We start from the raw sequence: 6,532 nt of genomic DNA, 5'->3' as shown, positions 1-6,532 counted from the left end.
GTAATTAGGTGCAGCTATCCCTGAAAGACTGCCTAGAACATGGTGCAGAACCTGTGAAGAAGGTAGATGACCTCTCTGGGTATTAAGGGTGGGTATCCTAAGAATAAATATTCATTGCTGCCATCCCTGCTGCCCTGGGGTGCTACATATCTGAGGCATAACCATGGTCCCAAACAGAGGAGTAAGAATCCATGCAGAGATCCACCCATGGGACTCATTTCCAAGGGCTGACAGTGGACCATTGCTAGCTCAGAGCTCTAAGCTTCTCCTGCATTCTGTCTTGGATAAAAGTCATCCCAAATGTATCAGCACTATTCTGGTGGCCTAGTCTCACTGGAGTATCTAGTGAACCCCATAGTCTGGTTAGAGGTCAAATTCCTGGGGCAGTCTGGTTAGGGGTCAAATACCCGGGGCAGAGAGCAGAGACTATGGCCCACCTATCCCCTGAGTGGGCCACAGTCTGCACCCCAACTGGAGAGTAGTACTACTAGCCCTGGCAGGTTTGAGCTACTGGAATGTGACTTAGAAAGTTTTGAGGTTGATGTAGGCTCAGAGAACACAGCCACCCTTGGTGAGTTCCAGGTATAGGAAGGTGACTTAGAACATTTTTGGGGAAAGCATTCTAAAATATGGGGATACCTGAAGCATGGGGGCACAGAGCAGGAGTACCTCCAGCACGGGTCTAAGAAAGATCTTGGCACAGACTGCTATTAGTTTACCAATATTCATTTCTTTTTCTTTTAGGCAGGCAGCAAGATTATATTTTCCAGGTTTCCTTAGTGTTAGGTGTGACCATGTGAGTTCTAGCCAGTGAATTGTATGTAAAGAAGTGATATATGCCACTTCCTGACCTAACCCATACACTCTTCCTACATGACATTCTGCTCTCTTTTCCTTTGCTTTATGCGATGTATGTCAAAATTCAGGATGAGTTCGGGAGCTGTGTTTCAAAGGTGACTTAGCTTGTCTTGATTATCTGAATCATTTAATGAAGCAGAACTCTCTACCCCCAGGGCAGATTGAATTTCGGGAAAGAAATACACTTCTACTGTATTAGAAAACTGAGATTTCAGAGTCTAGCTGTTACAGTAGCTAAATTAATACAGTAGTATTTTAAGACAATGTATATTTGTGTCAGAATTCTTAAAGTCATTAAAATTTAGCATGTGAAATAATTTAGAAAAGGGTATTGTCGCCATTGAAGGACAAAATATGTTTACTGAGCGTTGTACCCTAAAATTAGATGTAACTGGTAACATTAGATTCACATATGAGAGAAATACTATAGATATAATCTATCTTAGTTTTAGCAAGGCTATTGACCATATTTCTAATGGATCCCTTTTAGCTGTATACTCACAAATAAAAGGGTAATGTGTAAGAAGTCAACATGGTTGGAAGTTTCTAGTCAAGTTCAAACAGCTCTGTCATTGTTTCTCTTTCTTCATTTTTAGTAGCAACTTGGATAGAGAGAGATGAGAAATGCTTATCTAATTTTCAGGTGATGAAAACCAAGATGAGATAATACGATATGTCAGAATCAAGATTGAAAATGATAGACTGAAAAGATGGACTGAAATAAAGAAAATGAAACTCAACAGAAAAGAATGGAAGGTACAGAATTTCGTTTTAATGCAACTTACTACAATATGACAGATATGACCTGTTGTAAAGGGTAAAATTGAGGACTTTTCTCAAAGAAGCAGTTCAAAATCCACAACTTGCCAGATATGTTACCAAAATGATGCTATAGTTGCTCCTAAAAAAATGGCTTAGATAAAGACTAGGATACAGATAGACCTGGAACCCTTAAAACAGTGATTCTCAGCAGAGTTGGGTTGTTTTTTTGTTTTTGTTTTAATTTGTAGGTGTGTAGAGTTTTTTGTTTGTTTGTTTGTTCTTATTTTTAAATCATGCTGTGCTTTTGGCATAGGAAGCATTACTAGCCAGCCATGCTACACATCCTACAATACACAAACCAGATCAAAACTGCAAAGAATTCTCTTCCACCATTTATTAATTTCAAATGTCCTACAGGATATTATGGGCAAACATAATTGCGTCCACTACAAAATAGAATATGTGGTTAGCACAGAAACTTAAGGATCTTTTTCATTTTTAAAAATATAAATAACAGGGCAACCCCAATGTCGCAGCGGTTTAGCACCGCCTGCAGCCCAGGGCGTGATCCTAGAGACCTGGGATCGAGTCCCATGTCAGGCTTCCTGCAAGGAGCCTGCTTCTCCCTCTGCCTGTGTCTTTGCCTCTCTCTATCTTTCTCTCTCTCTCTCTCTCTCTCTCTCTCTCTGTGTCTCTATGAATAAATAAATCTTAATATATATATGTATATATATATATATATATATAAATAACAAAAATGTTCGAAGTTTTACAATTTTATTCTATGTCTCTGTTACTTTTTAAGGCTTTAAGGCTTTGCAGACCCTTCATTAATGTGTACTATACTTGTCCTCAGGGTACACTGCCCACAGGCAAGGAATGCCCCTATGGATACATTCCTGGGAGTGACACACACTGATCTATGTTGCCTCAGCCCTTTAAAAACTAAACAACCAATCAGATGTCCTCCAATCAGTTCTCACAATTTCATTAAGTCTCTTTCTACTACAAAGTAGTAATAGAAAGAGGTATGTTCCGAGCAGCATTGAAGGTCTTGTGGATCAGTCATGAAGGGTAAGAGGGAAAACACTGGCTTCTTCCAGGATAGAGTTATTTGTTTTTATCCTGAAAAACTACAACAACACATATAGTTTATATATATTAAAGATTTATTTATTTTAGGGAGAGTGTGAGTGGAAGGGCAGATGGAGGAGAGGGAGAGAATCTCAAGCAGACTCCCTCACTGAGCACTGATCCACTACCCTGAGATTATGACCTGAGCTGAAATCAAGAGTCCTGCTCAAGCGACTGAGCCATTCAGGGCACCTCCGTTGCAATAACCTGTATAGTTTAAATGTGGTTTCTATTGAAACATTTTTAGATGAAATCATGTTGAAATAAAGGGCAGTCTTTTGGGTGGGCATTTCTGAAGAGTATTAAAGTGCAGAGGAAGTCGGTGTCAGCAAAGTACCATTGAAAATACATCCCCACCGGGAATCATTTCACTTGCAAGCTCTGGGGGCAGAGTCAGGGCCCTGTCTTTGGAGTGAATTAGAAGGCAAGGACTTCCAGCAGATGTGACCTTCTCCTGGCCCACTAGGATCTTGTTGCCCAGCTTTTGCTGCTCAATGAGGAGTGCTCACTGCATTTTCACAAAATGCTGGTAATCCGGAAATTGGTCCTCTGAAAGGTAGCTGGGCAGAATGTCCAACCTCACACATTCCCTTCCTTTTTTTTCTTTTTAAGATTTTATTTATTTATTCATGAGAGACAAACAGAGAGAGAGAGAGGCAGAGACATAGGCAGAGGGAGGAGAAGGAGGCTCCATGCAGGAGCCTGATGTGGGACTCGATCTGGGGAGTTGGGGAACCACTGAGCCACCCAGGCATCCCTCCCTTCCACCCAGGTGGGCACTATGCTCCCTGGAAATGCAGTCCCTTCCTTGGGCCCAGGGGTCCCCACTTCCAACATCTCCTGTGGCTCTTCAGAGTAGGATAGTAGGGGGTAGGGGTAGGGGTGGGGAGGCAGGTAGACCAAGGCCCAGCAGCACAGACTCTGCAGGCAGCAGAGGGGTGGTGTATGGGAGGATGGGGGTGCCCTCCCTGGCATCAAGTGCTGCGGCTCATACAGGGCGTGCTGGGAGGCAGAAGCCCATGGGTGTTCCTGCTGTGGGTTGTGCTTCCAAGGAAGGTGTTCCTGAGGTCACAGGACATGCCCTTAATACTGTTCCTGTTGGTGGGGCTCAGGGGGTGTTAGCGCAGGTGACTGAGGCACAAGGGCCTGTGGTCCCACAAGAAGGCCTCCTTGTCCTCGCTGAAGAGCTGAAGGTGCTCTGGCTGCAGAGCAGGTGAGCGTCTGGCCTCGGAGTGGGGATGGGGGACCAGGCTAGGGTCAGTACCCCTTCCCAGCTGTTGACCACTTGGCTACCAGGACGCTTCTTCCAGCTTTAGCCTCCTGTTCTGGAGGTGTTTCTCCCTGTTGCGTAGGGCTTCAGTGGTTTCAGAGAATCAGATATTGTCTCCTAGAAGTCGTTTCCCGAAGTATTGGATGTTGGAACCTGCCTGTTGGGCCTGTAGTTGTGGCTGTAAGTGGAGCTGCCTGCACTTGCAGGCCTCTGGCTCCTTTGGGCCAGCTGCTCCGTCTTGGAAACCTCCAGCCCCAAGCAGTGGGGTTCCCTGCACTGAAAGCCTTGCACATCCTGCCCCCACCCAGACTGGTTGTGTACTGGTGTGGTGGGTAGGGTGGCCCCTCATACCTTGGGTCTGAGTGGTAGAAAGAAAGTGAGGCACTGGCCCTCCCCTCCAAGACTGGATGGGCCCCTCCAACACTGGATGGCTCCTGTGATCTGGAACAGCTTTCCTTCCAGCGTCCTCTGTGTGGGTGTTGACTGCACAGGTGGGAAGGCATCCAGGTAGCCCTCCTGGGCTCCTCCTTCTAGCTCTGGGCTACTTTGCCTTCTTAGACTTCTAGGAATGTTCTGGAAAAAGAAAAGGCTGACTCAGTCCTGCCAAAGTTGCTTCACAAGTTCTGGACTAGGCTTTCTTTCTCTAGATTCTGTGGGAGGCATTGTGGTCTTTGTGGAAATCATCCTCCCAAGTCTTTGGGTACCTGGAAGGTCTCTTGTCTTCACCCACTCGCCTACGGGGTTAGAGGCTGTGGTAATTGAATATGACTGGTTGCTGTGGGTGCTGTTTCCCTCACTACGATGTGAGCTGTTGCCTTGGAGAGGTGTGGGATGTCTCTTTAGAGAGGCATTCTCTTCGTTTTCACGTACTGAAGAGAAATGGACTCTGTAAGATATACATTTAACTGAAGTTCCAGGCTTCTTCAGTACTGGGGACATTTAGTTATGTTCTAGGGACTCAGTGAAGGCAAACCCACATCTAGGTCCATTTTGGTTTCCATTCTCATCAAGATTAGCTGTCTTGTTGCAAGCTCCCTGAGGAGCTGTATATCCACTTTCTTTGGCCAGTGCAAGGTAGAGTGTGCTCTTACTACCTATGGAAGGCTGGGGCACCTGGGAAACGTGTGGCTCCAGGGAGGGTCCCAGGTAGAGGCCAGTCAGCATTAGAGTTGGTCAGGTTGGGCCTTCTGGGTATAATTGTGCTTGGGCTTCACTGAGGGAGCTATTCTCCAGACTCCTCTCTAGCAGAATATATGACTGTTCCTCTATGAAGGGAGTTTACAGAGAGCCTGCAGTTTGCCTGAGGCTGGAAGAACCACTTCTGATCAAAGTTAGATGAAGGCCGAGGCGGCTCAGTGCCGAAAGGCTGCAAGCTGACATTGTGAGCTGGGGACGACAGGAATGCCTCCCCTTTAGGAGGCAAGTTGTCAGTGGCCATGTCCAAGGAACTGGAATGCTGCTGGCTCTAAGACATGAGTGGTGCTCCCTTTCCCAGAGGAACATTATGCCTTTTATCATGACCCTGGCCATCTGCTGAAGCTCAGGCCTCCCTACGTTGGAGAAGCAGGGCTGAAGAGTTCACCTCACACTCTTCTGAGGCTCCCCCTGGGGGTTCATAGAGTGTCTTGACATAGCAAGTGTCTGGCCATTGCATCCCTTCTAGGAGGTAACCTCAAACAGAGGTGATGTCCATGAAGCCTGAACACTTCTGGCTAGAGAAGCCAGGGGGTGGATGCTCAAAGATGCTAGAACTGGGAAAATGAGCTTTAAGGCAGAGGTACCTGAGCTGGTCAGCGCTGCTGGTGGATTTGGCAGGGGAAAGAAGATGGCAGGGTGGGTATCCCCCCACTGGGCTCCAGGTTCTCCATGCCCTCCTGGAAGCTGCACTGTCAGGACCCTACCTCACATTAGCATGCTCATGGTTGTAGAGGAGCTAAAATGGTAGTGTTGGGGCCAAGAAGTGCCGGTTGTGCCCTGAGATGTTTAACATTATGCTGGCATTGGGATGATTCTCCCCTAAATTTGGTTAGAATGCCAAGAGTGAGGTCAGCCTGCAGGTTCACTGCACCTTTGCTGCAGCCAGAACTTTGTCCCTCCTGACCATTCTGCTTTTTCCTGTGCTGGGGGTCAGAGATGATGTACTTTGGGCTAAAGGTGACAGTGCCTGCAGGTTCAGATCTGCACATATATCTCATTGCCTCTGGCATGGCCACAGCCATCCTCAGGGTTGTACAGGCTCCACGCCAACTCTGAGTTCAAACCTCACTGCTGCTTGGGGCTTAGCCACACTCGATTATGGGCGGTTTGGTCATGCGGTGGCTACAGCAGCTGTGCTGGGCGGGTCCTGGGTGCAGGGCTTCAGGGGGCTGAATCCAGTTATATTCAAATATTAATGATCTGGAATCATTTTTTCAGGTAGATTAATTTTCTACTAATGAATTTCAAGGATTGTAAAGAGAGCATTACAAAATAGTATTTATAAAAAGATGTGTTTAATCACTCTGGCTT

At 46.3% G+C, this 6,532-nt stretch overlaps 1 pseudogene; it reads right to left on the bottom strand.

Moving 5' to 3' along the window:
* Nucleotides 1-3,872: 3,872 nt before the first annotated feature.
* On the bottom strand, nucleotides 3,873-6,243 carry LOC129515729 (protein Shroom3-like; annotated as a pseudogene).
* Between the last annotated feature and the right edge of the window lie 289 nt (nucleotides 6,244-6,532).

Source organism: Nyctereutes procyonoides, unplaced genomic scaffold (assembly GCF_905146905.1).
Source record: "Nyctereutes procyonoides isolate TBG_1078 unplaced genomic scaffold, NYPRO_anot_genome, whole genome shotgun sequence".
NCBI lineage: Eukaryota > Metazoa > Chordata > Mammalia > Carnivora > Canidae > Nyctereutes > Nyctereutes procyonoides.
This window is presented reverse-complemented; position numbering and strand designations above follow the sequence as displayed.